This window comes from Bombus pyrosoma, linkage group LG6, assembly GCF_014825855.1.
Source record: "Bombus pyrosoma isolate SC7728 linkage group LG6, ASM1482585v1, whole genome shotgun sequence".
NCBI classification, from domain to species: domain Eukaryota; kingdom Metazoa; phylum Arthropoda; class Insecta; order Hymenoptera; family Apidae; genus Bombus; species Bombus pyrosoma.
The window spans coordinates 13,048,949-13,065,877 of record NC_057775.1 but is presented as its reverse complement, the minus strand read 5'-3'; the positions used below and the strand labels follow the sequence as shown (position 1 = coordinate 13,065,877).

The 16,929-nt window shown below is 36.7% G+C and overlaps 1 long non-coding RNA gene across 9 annotated transcripts; it reads left to right on the top strand.

Moving 5' to 3' along the window:
* Positions 1 to 8,872: 8,872 nt before the first annotated feature.
* On the top strand, positions 8,873 to 16,696 carry LOC122568586. Of its 9 annotated transcripts, none has more exons than XR_006317134.1 (9): positions 9,402 to 9,837; positions 9,949 to 10,760; positions 11,023 to 11,242; positions 11,529 to 12,097; positions 12,453 to 12,584; positions 14,227 to 14,273; positions 14,405 to 14,697; positions 14,789 to 14,912; positions 15,626 to 16,696. It is a non-coding gene; the product is annotated as an uncharacterized LOC122568586 (long non-coding RNA). The 9 variants fall into 9 exon arrangements; XR_006317140.1 differs by having other exon boundaries at positions 9,402 to 10,760; positions 11,529 to 11,736; positions 11,990 to 12,097; XR_006317139.1 differs by having other exon boundaries at positions 9,402 to 10,760; positions 11,529 to 11,766; positions 11,990 to 12,097.
* The last annotated feature ends 233 nt before the right edge of the window (positions 16,697 to 16,929 follow it).

The following is a 16,929-nucleotide window of genomic DNA, read 5'->3' as shown; positions in this document are numbered from 1 at the left end:
TTTCTGATCAATTAAAAGATGATTAAAAACGAAGAAGAATTCAAAAATGAAATGCATTAATTAAACGAAAATAAACCACAATTGAGAATAACTGTAGGATTTGTCGCAGCGATGGCTACAGTAAATTTGATTAATATTCACGAGTCGGCTGGGATGTTATCAGGAAAAATAACAAATAAATACCAGCACATGACAGACCATTTGGAGCATAATTGCACTCATTATATGACTTTAATTTATTCAAATGTGATGCATATCGACGCGCGAGCAAGATTGTTAGCAGCTATTAAACCCGATCCCCAAAGGAACCGACGCCGATGCCGATCCTCGATTGTAATCAACGTTAAATAATATTTTAATATCGTGACGATTAGCGATTTTGACTGGCCGTTCCTCTCCACAAATTTAATTATCCATGTTTGTCATGGTCCTGAACTGCTTTAGTTTAACAACGCGATATACATATACAGAATAATGTTAGAATCATGATTCGACATTCCAAAGGAAGCAATTTATTTTCAGTATATACAATGTTTGCCGTTGGGGCTAGGCGAATTGACTCTCTTGACGTAACTGAATCTCCGTTCGACAAAACGATGTTGAAATTTGAAAGGAAAAATATATCAAATCGAACAATATATAGATGGTCTACCAATTGTTTTAATCAACAATCGAATTATTTTCAACCAAGCCAATTTAAACGACCTATGGAAAAAGAAGTCAGAGGTCTCGTAAACTTTATTACAATGAACGGAAAGCATTTCACAGAGAAGAAAACTATAAATTATTTCCGACATATTTTCACACGTAATACCGATATTTTAGTCGACGAACTATAATTTATAATGCATTCCAAGGAAAAATCCAAAGTCACCGACATTTTTATACGAGAGGGGAATCATTATTATGCCAGCCACGGTGAGTGCTCGTAATTCTTCGTATTACGTATGCACAGGGTGAAAGTGTAAATCGTGTTGACAGAGCATAATGATTCGAACGTGACAATATTGGATATTGCCATCGGTGATCCTATCGTGGTCGACATCTTTATAGCCGTGGTTTTTCGGAAGTCTTCTCGAACGAGCCTTCTCGTTCACTCGTTCTTTTTCCCAGCTGTCATCCGCCTCGATCCGTCTTTGGTCCACGCTCAATAAAGCAAGTTCCAGCGTGGACGCGCAGAAAATTAAAAACGCCGACAACGAAAGGAAACGAAATTACGTTCGAAAAAAATAGGTATCAATATTGTTTCTTAGCAGTTTTCTTAAATTATCGAAGGAAGATAAACGTCCTGCTCCTAAATGTATATCAACAATCGGTGAACACACGGTACAATTCGTGTCTGAGAAAGAAGAATAAAAAGAAAGATACGAGGAAAGGAAAGAATGTGTAACGTAACCGTGGTTGGATCAGTCGAGCTGGTAATAGCCCATTCTTTTCTCCCGTAAGAACCGAGCAATTTCTGTAAAAAATAATACATTTTTCGTGACACGAAAAATTTCCAGTTTCCTTTATCGAGCATGTGGATCGCTGTTGCGTGCCACACTTACATCCCGCGCTAGAGTCAACGAACTGTTACTTAAGGTAAATCTCAAATCAGATTACCGCGCGCATTTTCTTGCCGGGCAAAGTCAGAATGCAGGGAAATGCGAGTCGCGCGTATACACGTCCCTTTAGGAACAATAAAATACTCGACTTGTTCTTTAAACTATGTTCGAATGTTGAGAAGTTGTGGTAGCAGTGAGAAATGTAGTCGTTTCTAATGTTACAAACTCTTGAAGTCGCGACGGATAACATTGATATGCGAATTTAAATATCACTTCTTTCTTGCTTCTTTTACAGTTTTAGATATTTACACGTAAGTACATTGATTGATACGAAGAATGATATTCTTCAATTAGACAAAACGTTATTTCACGTCGATACCTAGATTTATTGCTAAGTAGAGATTTGTATGTAAATATATATATATTTCAATATTAGTCTTGGTTTAGTATTAGTATATTTATTACTAATATAATTAGTACAACTGTTACTAAAGTAGGACTACAATCTATTAGTCATACAGATATTTGGTGAAATTTCACTGGTTTGTATATAGTAAAGAAGATAAAAAGTAGAGATATCGGAATTATGACATGACAATTGAAATTTCACAGGTAAAAAAGTCGGCCTTTAGACACTGTAACACAATTGAAACTAAACATACACGTACTTCACGCGATTTTATAGCGTCAAGTATTTCTTTTCCTCACAACATTATCGCAACACAGATTTCACTCTGAAAGATTAATGAATAACTTTCCTTTTAATTTCAAATCTATACAACATATACACGAGTTTGATAGGCGAGAATGATAAGAAAAACTTTGCATAAATGTTTAATCATACATCTAAGTTGATTTTGAGTCGGATATTCTTTTGCGTCGAGTCGAATATTCGTTTGTATCCAAACATGCGGTTACAAGTCGTAACACGTTAAGCTATTGTTGATAAACATGAGCCGAAATGATTCACGAGATATCAGAAGGAAATGTTTACAAATTAGTGAGATCGTGTGTGATATATCAAACGTTATTGTAGACATCGAGTGAATTTACGCTGTGTGTGATGGGGACTACTAACATGCAAAAGTGATTTCTATTCCGAAACAGAATTACTTCGTGATACGAACATTTTCAAAACTTTTTGTTTCTTTTTTTTTTCTTGTATGCCGCATTCGGTTACAAAGTCACACGTGCGTGGTATGCACCGGCTATGTTCATTCCGATCGACCATGATATTTTAAAGTTGGTTAATATTTCAAGGATGCGATTCTCGATTTCGACTCTGTCATTTTTTCTTTTTTTACCTGTCTTCGCGACGAAATCAATGGCCCTTTCACTTCGACCTGTATCTGCCCGCTTGAAATAACTTTTCCTGACCTGTTCACGCCAATGCTGGCACACTTTAAAGCTACAATACATTACCAAGAGCTTACATTTATTACCTTGCTAGCCTCCACGTACGAGACATTACCATTCAGGGTATATTTTATAGAGACCATGCTCGATCCTATCAATTAACGTAATAATTTTTACCTAATGGTCAGATGTCGGATTTAACAAACCACATGGCAACCATATAACACACACATATTTCGATAATAGCCATTTCAAGAAGATAATTTAATTATGAATTTAAACAATGAAACTCCTCCGAAGATTGACATTTCTGGATATTCTTTGACAATTTTGAAACGAGAACACCCAGCGAATTAATCCGAATTTCAATCAGATTGTCACGGTCTGCTCGTACAACATTGTAATTAATTTCCGAACGGAACCAGCATTATATGCTCGGACCATTCTATTCAAGAAGCTATTCTCTGCTTTCCATATCTCATTACCCCTTATCACATGATGCACAGGGAGACTATGGACTTAATAAGCATAAGTGCCTCCAAGTGCACGAGAATACTGGATGCTATACCGCACGATTTCTTATGTAATTATCACCAGTTTTATAATCCCGACCTGTTCAATATTATCGTCGTGCACTTAACGTTACACGAGTATCTCCCTTGATATTCAGAACTACGTTAAGTATCAAGTGGGATATATATTTGTACAGCAAAAAATTGCCTCAATTTCAATTAGGTAATTTCATGATTTGTTCTATGTTATTTACTTTCTTTGCTGTAATTGTTCGACACATTTCCTTTACATTTTGTCGAGGCATTCAAATATTGCGAGCCTTTTTTTTCTAGTAACCTATTTATGTATTATTACCGACACGATTTCTAAAACGTTACAAATTGTTACAAATTACGAGGCTACGATACAATCGTGAAAATACCTTTTCCATTCAATTTTTTGGAAGCAAAACGTTCTCATACACATGCTCCAGAGCCAAACTAATTTTCGCTGAACAACAATATGGCTCGGAAATCGTACCGTATTGTACGTAGAATGCAATCAGCAGCGTATAAAAAGTAAAAACCGAGTGAACACGTTATGTGACAGTTGCATGGATTTTTAAAGTCATGTATCAAAACTATTTATTTTCGCATTTAATTTCGCATTAAATGTTATCCCCGTCAAACATTAAATTAAAATAGGAAAAAATTTCCGATAATTACAGCAACACGTTCCAAAAGTGTTACTTATGATAAATTAAACTCACTTTTTCCAAGTAACATAAGACGATAATGTATCTTAAGATAATATATTATTTGATAATTCTAAGAAAATTTTCTTTAATCGATGTATAATTCGTGCATCGATGTATCAGTAAATGTAAGTAAATGTAAAAAGTGTAAACATCGATGTATAAGTAAATGAATCTACAAAAGGCTCGTAGAGCATCTCAAAGACTTCATTAATAATAACAAGTTTCTGAAAACTTATGATAATTTAATTATATCGATATCCTACTTCCAAAGATCCGAACGAAACCCTTGCAACCTGACATAACGTTTTGTTTCCTTACAAACAATTAGACTGGATTACAGAATTCTTATACGAAAGGTGATATACTCTACAGCTTAATTAAGAGTAAGCAATTTGAAATGTACGCGGAAGATAATACCTTCATTTAAATTAGGTCACCAGTACATTAACTGTGAAACGCTAACTGTGAGGTAGAAAAATCTTTCCCTATTCATCATAAATGTATTATTTCCTCTGCAAAAATATTTACCTTTAGAATATGTTAACAATAGAAAATAATTTCTAGTCCAGTTCAAAATACTCAATTTCTACCATAACCTAAGAAGGTCGTCAGCTCGAAGAGAAAAAGCTATCATTATTTGAAAAACACTCGAGAAATAACCCGAATGTTCCAAAACGAGATTTCTCATTGTCAGTTTCACTTCCAATCGTCGACATATGTTATACGAAAACGAGAATTCCCATTACCTATCGGCGATGTGCTAAGTAACAGATATTCAGATCCATAAGAACGAAGGTATACCGCATGTTGGCCTGGGTTACCCAGCAGCGGAGAAACCGAATCGAGATCTCCTTCGATCGGTATTCAATTTCTAGAGTCGTAGAGATAACCGGGGCTAAAACGAAATCCATGGAACGTTTCATTGTCAGCATATGCGGCAATAAAACGAAAGACGAGCCATTAGCCGGCACACATGTGGCGCGCGGCCAGCCGGCGGTAGTGCGTGGCATGCATGGGCATTCGTCACTTTCTGAATGGATTTCAAAAGCGCGTGAGTCAGCCCCTTCCTGGAAAGTTGATGCTATTTCAGCGTGTACGGAAAACTAAAGCGAAATAAAGCATGACTAACGACTCTCCGGCAGATTTACGTGCGTGGCTAGCAAACTCGGAAACCCAGCGACCCCAATGCGTTACGCACCCTGGCACCCTGGCTTTTGGATTTGTTTTTCGTTTCTCGCTCCTTTTTCATTTTATTTTCGTTTCCTTTGTTTACTTATCTTTTGGAATACACTGATATAGCGACAAAATTACAATGTGACCTATTGAAGATAAAGACAGCTGTTGGACCTATAGACTCAATAGGGCTAAAACGTAAGAGGACGGTTCGGACAGAGAATCAATTTTTCCACATCAAAATAGTAGTATTCTAGTAATCACTCCTTAAAATTAGGTTAATATCAAGTGTTATATACAGGCATACGAAAGTATTCGAACACTTGCAGACACATTTTATAGATTCATAATGTATATTATATGAAATATTTCGAAATTTTATTAGCAATACAAGACAGTATTACAAGAATCGATCATTATAATTATATTGGTAAAGTTTCAATCAAATCTAAAAATATATGTAAGTATGTATACAGAAATTACACGATATTTAGCATAGGTATATGATAGAAGTTTGTAGGATAAACGTTCAATTACTTTTGTGAGACAGTATATACATTATATTTATTGTAAAATTATTCGTTCAATTTGTTATTGTTCGCTAACACGCGTTTATCTGCTATCGACTGTTTAAACTTTTAAGCAATTATAAAGAAAATTCCAACATATGTTTTCTTTTTTTTCTTACTTCATCTTATTTCTTTTTATTTGGTTTCTTCTCTTTTTCTCATCTTTTGTCTCACAAATGTCGCTCGAGATACTTCTGCACGAAATGCGTACAGAGACGCGTGTATCGTGTCACCTGGGGGCCCTTTCTTGGTGTCACCATTTACCGGTCGCGTTCCCGTGTAACCGGGCATATATAGCTCCTCTCCAGGATAAGCGGGATTTTCTATCTTATACGGATTCACGCGTCATGGTGTCGTAGCAGACAGCCACCGAAAACATTGCCGACGTGAGGAATTTTTGTACCGAGATACGTGTTACGCGATACGTGATGCGTCTTCGATTTCAGGATGTCTCGCAACCGAATGAATTCGCGCAGTCGGTTAGCAGCGTCTAGTGGTAACAGAGAATGCGGAGAATGTTACGGTCGAGTAGCCCCAGGTTTGATTCATCCTTTTTTAGATTCTTTTTTAGAAACGCGAGTGACACAGCGATGACAGTGGACTCCGCTTCCAACGAATTTTAACACTGTTTCGCTTTTCAAATTTTTATTTCCTTTTTGTTTTAACAAACAAAAATACCTTTAATATTGTCAAAAGAAAAAACCCGACGATAAAATCGAAATGACAATTCTTTTATATTTTGTTTGAAATCAGAAAACTATAGCGATGGAAAAACATGATAACACGATTATTTGTTAACAAATAATTTTCATAGAAATATTGTACCTATATAGTGTAAATTACACAGGAGAGAGAAGACTACTTAAAATGCATACTACTCAAAGCAAGAGCGTTTTTTAAACTAGAGGTTTAAATGCACTTAAGTAGAAAGGGTGCATTATCTCAGAAGCAGTGAGTGGAATTTAATCAATGAAACATTTCCGGTATCTCTTTAAAGGATCATTAATTTCATTAAGGACCCTGCACTATAGTAACTTTGAGGGAAATTAGAAAGTATGTTGAGAATTATATAAAAAATAGCACAGTAAGTAGTAATTAATTTAGATATCTGGATTTTTTATAAATTTTAGAAAGCTTCATGTCAGATCACGAAATTCAAATGAAAGATTTACTGAATTTCAGATTTCACATATGGATATATATAAATGAGATATATATCTATTAAAAAGTTCACAATAAAAAGTACCATTATCCCTACAAGTACTATATATTTTATATAAGAATATTTTCTATAGATAACATACAATTTTCTACAATTATCACCACGAGCAGAAAATATTACCTAGATGTTACACCTATACTTAAATCACTGAGTTTAATTATGTAAAACAGAAATATTTTCTGTTTTCTTCAAATATAACACATAAAAACTATTAAGTAGAACACATATATGTATTATTCCTTTATAGCGGGTATCAATGAAATTCGCTGAAAGTATAGAGATGCCTATAACCTGTACATAGTATACTTAAGACCTAAATAACCGTTTATAACGTAAAACATTTACAACATGAAAACCTAGAAACACAAGTGAAGGAATCGATAAAAGAAACGGTGATTTATTCTAACGCATAATCTACGGTACACGTTGGGGCACCTTTGAAAGGCGACGTTAGAGAGCGTGTCAATTCGAAAGGACTGAATACAATCAGGGCATTTTGTAGCGGTTAGGGAACGACCGCGTAGGGTCGGCACTGTTTTTTGATTGGTCGGCTTGTTCCCGAATACCTGCCAACTACAGGTTCGGTGCTCTGAACTTTCGAACGGCAACGCGATGGTACTTCGTTTCGGAAAGAATCGACAATTTTATGGTGCACGGCTTTTAAGTACTATCCAGGACGCGAAAACATTGTAAATCGAACGATCAGGGCATGACGATCGTTTCTTGCCGGTTGCTCGCCGAAGTTCAAGCAACGAGAGGTCTAGAGAGAAGAGAGATGAACGTTCAAGTTCCTCGTACAGTGGTGGTTCGTGTTCCCAAGGCAAGATTCCATTCCGAGCGAGTCCAGGTTACTCGAAGAAAAGAGCGTGTTCGAATGTGCCGTCTGCCTCGTGTGCCACGGAGGGAGGGGGTTAGTAAGGTAAGAGATCGACTACTCTTATTCGTGTACATCCCAAGAAGGTCATAGTCAAAGACGCGCGCGGAGAAAGAGAATGATCGAGTCCGGTGGAGGAAAGAAAAAAAATATCAACTCTTACTGCCATACAAGGTGGACGTTTTGCCCGGTGCTAGAAGCTGGAACGATCCTATCCGTCAATCGGAGCCTCCACTAGCAACCTTGCTCCTTTTCCTTCTATGCTTCTTTTGGCCGGTTGCGAGAGACGCCGCAGCTGCGACACACACAAAGACAGAGAGTGGCCGATCCACGAAACGAAACGAAACGAAACGAACGAAACTACCAACGCCACTCCCGCTTAAATTCTTTTTCCCTCCGTTTTCACCGCAACGCGTACATCGTGTATATATCGATATACATCGAGGGCTCACGGAACGACTCGCAAATTAATCACACTCCGGAAATGATCAAAACACTCACTGTAAGTCGCCGCACGAAAAACACGGTTGCCTCCGCGTTACAAACTTTCTAGAGAAAAATCACGTGGTAACGCGTTCGACAAGTTACAGAAACGAAAAACGACAACAGCGACACTTGCGATCTATTTATTCACGTTCGATACCACGAGAATCGATATCGATCACGAACTGAGGCGTGCGTCCCGATTGTCACATTACGTTGCACAGAGATAAAGAAACTGTCGATCGCAGAGCACTGACGCGCGAACGAAATCCTGTACGGGCCCGATATGACACACGCTACGCGTCGCACATACAACTTTCGCGCGCTGCAGACTCCGGCAGACTGAGTGTCGAGAAAGTCTTGAGGCTAGCGTACGCGATTGCTGCGCTCCTGGCGGCCGATACCCGACCTACAGCGTCACGCGTCTTTGGCCGGTCTCTCTGCATTTCGATTCCTTAGAAACTCCAGTGTACGTTTCTCGTACGGATTCTGCACATCCTAAATCAAATCCTTCGCGATTCACCGATGCAGAAATACCATCCGAAAATAACAATCACGATTTTTGTAAATATAACGAGAACAGCGATCCTGATACAACGTTGTACATTTTATGCGTCGTGATCACGTTCAATGGTAAGAATCATTCATTCTAAATAAATTATACACTTCTTCAATATATCGTTTTAAGTCATCTTTTATAGGCTAAAATTTGTATCTCATAAGAAGTGTCCGACGTTTCGTAGACTTTTTAGATTAGTTATATGTTTAACTGTGAATTAAAATCTATAAGATCAAAGACAAATCTTTTATTGAAGTACCTCAAACTGCCACCAGAGTAGAGGTATGATTTAAGTTCATCGTAAGTTATATGTATATGTATAATATATCTAACTGTCAGTCTAGCGTGTAGCCACTAAACTTCGAGGTTAGTTTGTTTATCGCTCTTACCTCACTTCTACGAAGAAGTTCCCAAGCCCTCTCGGTAAACACGGTCGACATTCACACGACGGTACGCGGGTCGCGGTAAACAATCTCTTTTGAACTGTGAATACATACGAAGACGCATGTATAGTGTATACGCATTTGGCGAGCACGTGGCACGAGTTATCTCGAAACAGTCGAATCTACGCGCGACATGATGGACGTATGGTTGACTATATTTTTCTATTGTACAGGTGCGAATGTTCGATGAGTGTAATTTAAATTCGATAGTTCCGGAACAAACTTTAGAATTCATCGATCGAGCACGCTTCGGTTCTATCGATTCGATCATGGGAATTCCTTTCAATCCATACGCGAGAACGCATCGTGTTGCCGATATTCTCGCTTCGTGGCCACTATTCAATACGAACTAACGTGGATGAAACGTACGTAACTATCGCTCGATATGTAGGTTATAACGTTACTTTTGCAATTGGATAATTGTATTCATTGCGACTTAAATTGTTAGCGACAGCTTTGTATTCGGCGTTTTTTAGGCTCGTGAAATGTTAGTCGGCAAGGCTGCCAAGCGTAAATAAACGCGTCAGAGACAATAGCCATTGTGGAACGAATCAGTCGTGGAAATGGATCGTTCGGATTGGTATATAACGTTTTCTCTTCGTGTATGTTAGTGTTCGAACGCCGAAGTTACGATTGATCAACGTTAAATCAGAATGCAGAGGGAGTGGTAATGGCGGACGAATTTTTAGTCGCGCGTATCTACCGTGCTGTTCGGGTATACACCATTTATTAGTAGCAATTGAATAAATTACGTTCCATTCACCATAGTCCCCTCGTTCGTGTATTTCATGCATCGTCTCTCGACCTCATCCCATTCATGACAAAATATCTTTTTACGCTAATAATATCTCGCGTAGAATAATTTTTTATATGATCTCTTCCCTCGCGCGAACGGATTAACCGAATCAACCATGATTTCGTGCAACTCCGAGAAATACCAGATAACGTCCCGTTATTCCGGTCGTAGGATACATTGTCCATGAAATATTTTTCCGCAGTGAATTGCGTACGATATTGACGATACGTACACAATGTAGAATTATTATGGTTAAAGGGTTTGGTGTTGCGCGTTTGAAAATTCAGTACGTTAGTCAGAAACGAGATGCAAGCTTTCGTATCCGCGATAAATTTTTGGTTTCGTAATACCAATAATTTTAACTTGTGCTCGTATATGTACCTTTCTTTCTTTTTGTTCTCCTTCTTTCTCGTATGCATATGTTCGGGGTGCGGTCAAAAATATTTTACAATGATAAACAGAAAATGATTTCTTACGCAGAGATAAACAAAGGTTAGTGTCATTCAAGATTTACTTTCCAAAATATATATATTATACACTTACATAGTTAACTGTAAGGAGCATTATAGAAATCAATGGACCGTATTTTATATTAGTTATATAAATGTATATTTATGCCTCGAAAACTATGCCTTGGGCGAACAAATTTTTTTCTGCTCGTTTGATTTGCTCTTTCATAAAGAATAATCTTCTACCCGCGTGTATAACATATTCGACAGCGCCATGTTTATACTCGAATATTTTTTGTCGACAGGAGGGAAGAAGACATTTTGGTATATATAAACGACTGCGCAGCGAGGTATTCGCTAAATATTTAATATTCGGATCGTTCCCAAAAGCCGGAAGTCATTGCAGTTTAATCGAATAAGCGAATCGATCAGAGAGACAGTTGAATGAAACGGCACAAAGAATACACGCGTATCTCAATATCGTGCATTCGTGCTCGCATTATGAGAATAGATATGGGAGAGCAGGTATGAATCGGAAATCGTGTTGTATATGACATATTCCGTCGAAAGCATTCCATTAAGATGTTCTAATTGATAACGAAGTAGTTTCGACTTTATTGCATTTTCTTCCAGTTTATGCAGCTTTTATGCCAGTCTTTCAAAGTTGAAAGAAGATCGATACCGTTATAAAGTAGAAATATTGTTGATACATATTTATACGGATTTTATCCGCAGATGTTAAATCATTATCTCCTTTCTCTAAGAATTTCTTTCTTTTTAGAACTTCTAATCTTTTTTTTTTTTTTTTCAGAACCTCTGTAGCAGACTTGTTTGATTCTGTTTACTAAGATTTGAGTAAAAAGAAAGGACCTACACGGTTGTAGGTGCGAAAATAAATTACGAAGTGTTTCTTAATGAAACTTTTGCAGTAGACAGTGCTGCGGTAATTTTTCAAGCCTGTCTCATTGTCTCATACTTGTCCTGTTCGCCATGGGAAGAGGATGAGCAAGGACTAAAACGTGAAGAATGAAAAATGTTTATGTTCTCCAGTAAAAACCGAGCGTAAAATTAAAACTTGCTAATAAAATCAGTGATAGCTGTGACGAAGTAGTCAGTGTTATTAGATGTTCCTTATTTATTTAATTATCGGTTATTTAATTCTATACAAATATCAAAGAATTATTTTTATTGTGGTATTTTTAAAAAATTCTAAAAAAGCAATTCTTAAATCCTATGAATAGAAATGCAACAGTAATTAATAATGTTTTCCAGGTATCTACATATTCCGCGGTTTTCAAGTTGTTCCAGTTGCACGATATAACGCAACCCTAAGCTTAAATCAATTCGTGACATTTTTCAACAAGATTAGTTAATTCTAAGGTATGAAAAATATACAAAGTATCTAACAAGCATTGTTCTTCTGGTAGTTGGTAAACTTTCATTACTTCAGTTAAATACAGTGTCCACCCAAGTTTTTTCACTCATTAACCCGCTTGTATAAGTATAGAACTCCATGATGCACAACTTCTCCTCGTGTTCTGCTCTTTTGTTCGTACTATATTTTAGTTGCGAACATTTTTGCGAATACTTTTTATCCTCCAACAGTTTTCTTTAGATAATTTTACGTATCTTTAAATATCAAAAACATAGATGTAAATCATTATTAGCAAATAATTCGAATAATTTACTGAACTTCGATTCTTTCTTCGATAATAAAATGATTTCTTAATTTCAGGATACCTCAGTATCAGTTTACTTGGAGCTGTTACAAACTATTAAGAGAATGTAATTAAGCTGAGAATGTAGATAATGCCGCGTATATTAAACTTGGGATAGTTGAAATATCCTACCATCAGCGTTTAACCACGTGAGTATCTTATTAAAGTATTTACGTAGCTATATAAAAATGAAAGTTAACTCGTTTGTAAGTTATTATCCTTCGAGTTAAGTTCTCTCAATTTCATCCCTTTTTCCTTTTTGCATTTTACCATAACTAATTAGATGCGTAAGGACAGAAATGCAGAGACGCGTTAAATTGAAGGAAATGAACTTCGCTCAAATTATTTTCAGTGACACGGAATATTACGCAAAATACTTCCATACTTTCATTAGCATCGATTACGTTTCATTCAACAGATATTACGGTGAGTTGTCGCGTTTTGTTCGATCGATGATACTCGCGTTACCAATTAAAACGGATTTGAAACTTGTGAAATTTCGTATGGTGGCCGCGAGCCCAGATGCGTCACCTAATTAATAGTCTGACATACACGTCCGATGATTCTCTAAATGCACAGAAGTGCTCGCTAATCGATTACTTCGGTGCATTAGCGTACAATGAGCAATCTATTGCAAGGAGGATCCCTGGCACGGGAACAATGTACTCATTCGAATGGAATAATGTACATTTCGAGTGTAAAGCGGAGATACTGTAAACTTCAGCACACAATATATTTACCGAATTCGAATTATTATGAATCAGCTAGTGGAAGAAAGAAATTATCTCTTGCTTAGGATGCTCCGTTGAGAGTGAAGCTTAATTTGCACCCATTGTCGACAGACTGACGGATGAATGGACGTCACTATTAGACGAACGTTCTCGAAATTGCGCAAACAATCACTTATTTTTTCACCAGGATTTCTTAAAAAATTCACGTGATCTGATAATGATAATATACGACTTTGGGTTTCAAGTTACTTTCATTTTTCAATATATTCTTTCAATTACTAGACTTTAAGATCATTTATGACATGAATGGTTGGTATTATCATGCGAAATATTTCAAATATTCCTATTATCTGTGGATTAACCTTTAAACTTTCCAAATTACTCTCATACATTAATCTGTTCACGCAATGAATAATAAATTGACCGGAATATCTTCTAAAATATCTCTATCGGTTGCTCCAAATGAGTATTATCGAACAAAGCTTGAGAGAGATTACCCAAATTGCCATCTCGATCAGTGTAATCCAAGTAACTTTTCTTTCAGAAGTCGCCGTAGTTTCTTACGGTCGACCTTTAGCTGCTTTTTCCTCTATAAATGTTCATCAATACGACCGTCCTTTCTCATCTGTTCACCACTTTCCCTTCGTCATTTTCTAGCATTACGTGTAATTTCGTTCCACCATAGTCATACTTTGAAGAGAAGAGACATAATACTGTATGGCTACGATGCTCATGATGCTCGTTCTCGCAAACGGAAGATATTCTCCTTTCTCTCCTTCTTCCGCTGGCCTATCTCTCTTTCTCTCTCTCTCTTTCTTTCTCTCTCTATACGTGTACTTTTCATTGCACGTCATCTAAGTTATTATTCCCCTATGCCTACTCTCGCGCGTGCTATTTCCTTTTTTCTTTCTCTCTCTCTTTTTCTGTATCCGGCTCGTTTCTTGTATTTTGATATCAGGCTCTGTCTGTCTCATTCCGCGGGCTGCTTCGTTAGTTTCAGCGGCGTTTGATTACGCGGCATAGCCGGAAGGTCCAATGTTTAATTTCTTTCTCTTTGCAGGGCCTCGGGTTTCGTTGCGATGAATGGCAGCATAAGAAATAGTAAAGGTACGTTTACACAGGCATGGCACGCGAAAAAGCACGCGGCCAGATACGCCGGTATTATGTGTGCAGCCGCGCAACCAGGCAACCAGGACATTGCCGGTTCTTTTGTAATTCCTTTCTTGCCGGCTTTTTAGTTTTACGCTATTCTCCCGATTTCTTTTGTGACAACTCGGTAAAATAACGCGTATATGCTCCGGAATTATGAGTGTCGACGTAGTACAAACCAGTACAGGGACCCTTCGAACAAACGCGTGATTGGCTACTTTTGCGATACCAGAAACCATTACGGCAGAACTTTATTTATCTCGAGCTACTATCAGGGAACAAATAATTCATACAACCGAAGTTAATATTGGAGGAATTTATCGATCCTGCTTTCTACCTATGACACGGTTGCACTAATGATACAATATAGTTTGTGCAAAAGGTATGAAGTCAATCTAGCGTAAAGATTGTAATTTCCTGATAACGGGGTTTCAAATTTCTGATAATCGGAAAGTGAAAGTATGTGTTTTCAGTAACTTAGGAAATATCTGCTACATGTCCAATTGTCAGCTGTTCTTATAAGGAAATATGAAATCGCACAGTGGTTATAAAGTGTGGTTATAACAAAATAGAAGAAAAATCAGTATTTAATTGAAGGTAATAGTCCATTTATTAGAACTTGCCATATGACAGATAGTTCATGTAATAGTGGCTTCCTAATTCCGTTAAATTACCTACGATTCCTCATTCAAATAATAGGAATTCACATTTAGATAAGTGGATTCAATCTCACAGGAGTTTCATTTAATCCGGCACTAACTAAAATTTCATTCCAATAAAGAGAGTTCTACTGTATCAGATTGTGCCATGATTATCTGTAGATTTTAGCCGAAGCTGAAAGTAAAGTTCACTCGAGTATCGATCTGCGAAAGTGTAATACTACCATTGTCTTATTACATGTTGAACTGGCCAGCCCACTTATGGTTATTCAAAAACCGATTTCTAATAAAGTTGAAAATGAAATTCGATGATAATGAAATTCATAAGCAATTTAAAAAATCTTCTTCGTGCTACGTACTAATTAGTTGTCTTTGAAATATTACAGTTTCTTGCTGCATTAATTTAATACCTGTAACATTTATTGGAAAATTGTGCAATTTTTTTTTTTTTTTTTTAGAATTGCTACGTTATATTTATATAATACCGACATATTGAACGTCATTATTTTATTATACGTTTAATACATGTATTATTTACAATTACCCGTAATATACACTTTAATTCTTAATACAATCAATTGCATCGTATGGATTTAATTGTTCAATATGTTTGTTTACAGTGCTTATTAATAGATTATGATTATTTTCTAGAACGAAAAGTAAATTCGATTCACATGTTGAAGTCATGAAAATGCCAATTCGAAATGGTCATGCAAAAATCTCGCAAAATAAAGTTGAAAAAACAATTACAACGTTCGAAGAAGAGAAATTATTTGCACAATCAATTCCGTACATCGATATAATATGTAGCATTTAAGTTAAATTAATATCTATGAGCGAACATAGCGAACATCAAGATGTTTGGTGAACTATAAATATGTACAACATATTTCTATTCGTAAAATGACACTTATCCAAGAGAATATATCGTAAAATGTAATTGAAGCCTGCGATGATAGTAGCCATAAAGAAATTTAACGATCAATAAAAAATCTGTGTAGAATTAAAAGAATATTTAATATTTACTAACAGAGAGCTATACTAATTTAGAAATTGATCTGGAAGTCAGAGACGTTGGTAGGATTTAAATCTCAGCACGACTAAACATAAGTACTCCACTCGTCTTCCTTTACGATCACATTTCTTTTCCTCGGACAATGGGTTTCGTGCAAATGAAACGACATTCGAGACATTAACGTCGCGGCTAAATGGTAGAAATCAAGGGAAATCGTGGTGGCGAGGAGGAAACCGGAACGAATGCGATCACGGGAACGTAACGTACCATGGTAAATAAGTAATGTCGCGGGGGAAAGTGCACCGATAGAGTATCAGGTCGAAGGGAAGGAAGGAATGAAAGAACTGGTCGGACAACGCGCCACGGAGCAACTTGTAACGATAACCGGCTGCTTCGGTAAAGAATACAAATTGTTCTATTATCTCCACGAACAAAGAATCACGTTGTAAAAGATTCGAATCTGGAACAAGTCTTATCAAAAATAAAACCAACCGGCCGGCTTCAAAGGGATAGTGGTAGGTAAGGAACGGAATGAAAGAATGGCGCTATATCGACTCGCGGTAAGCATTCAAGATATTGATATCCTCGCAGTTGTATACGCTTGGGAAATAGAATTTGTGTTGGTAAAACTCGACTGTAGGCTATTTATTATTTAGATCGTAATATGATAAAGTTAATTAAATGATAACTGTCTTTTTATCTCTCATAAATTTGTAGATCGATCAATGTCGGATGATAAAGTTACGCAGCGTTAATATCTTGCCGCTAATGAAGGAATGTGGCATTCGTGACAGAGTAGATATCGGTGGAATGTCGACAAATTAAATAAATCAGATGATTTATGATACAGATTTATTTGCTCATATGATCATAAGTATATAATAATTGTAACCTAATACTCTGCGTATAAATATTATCGGCCCGGGAATTGGCCGTTTAG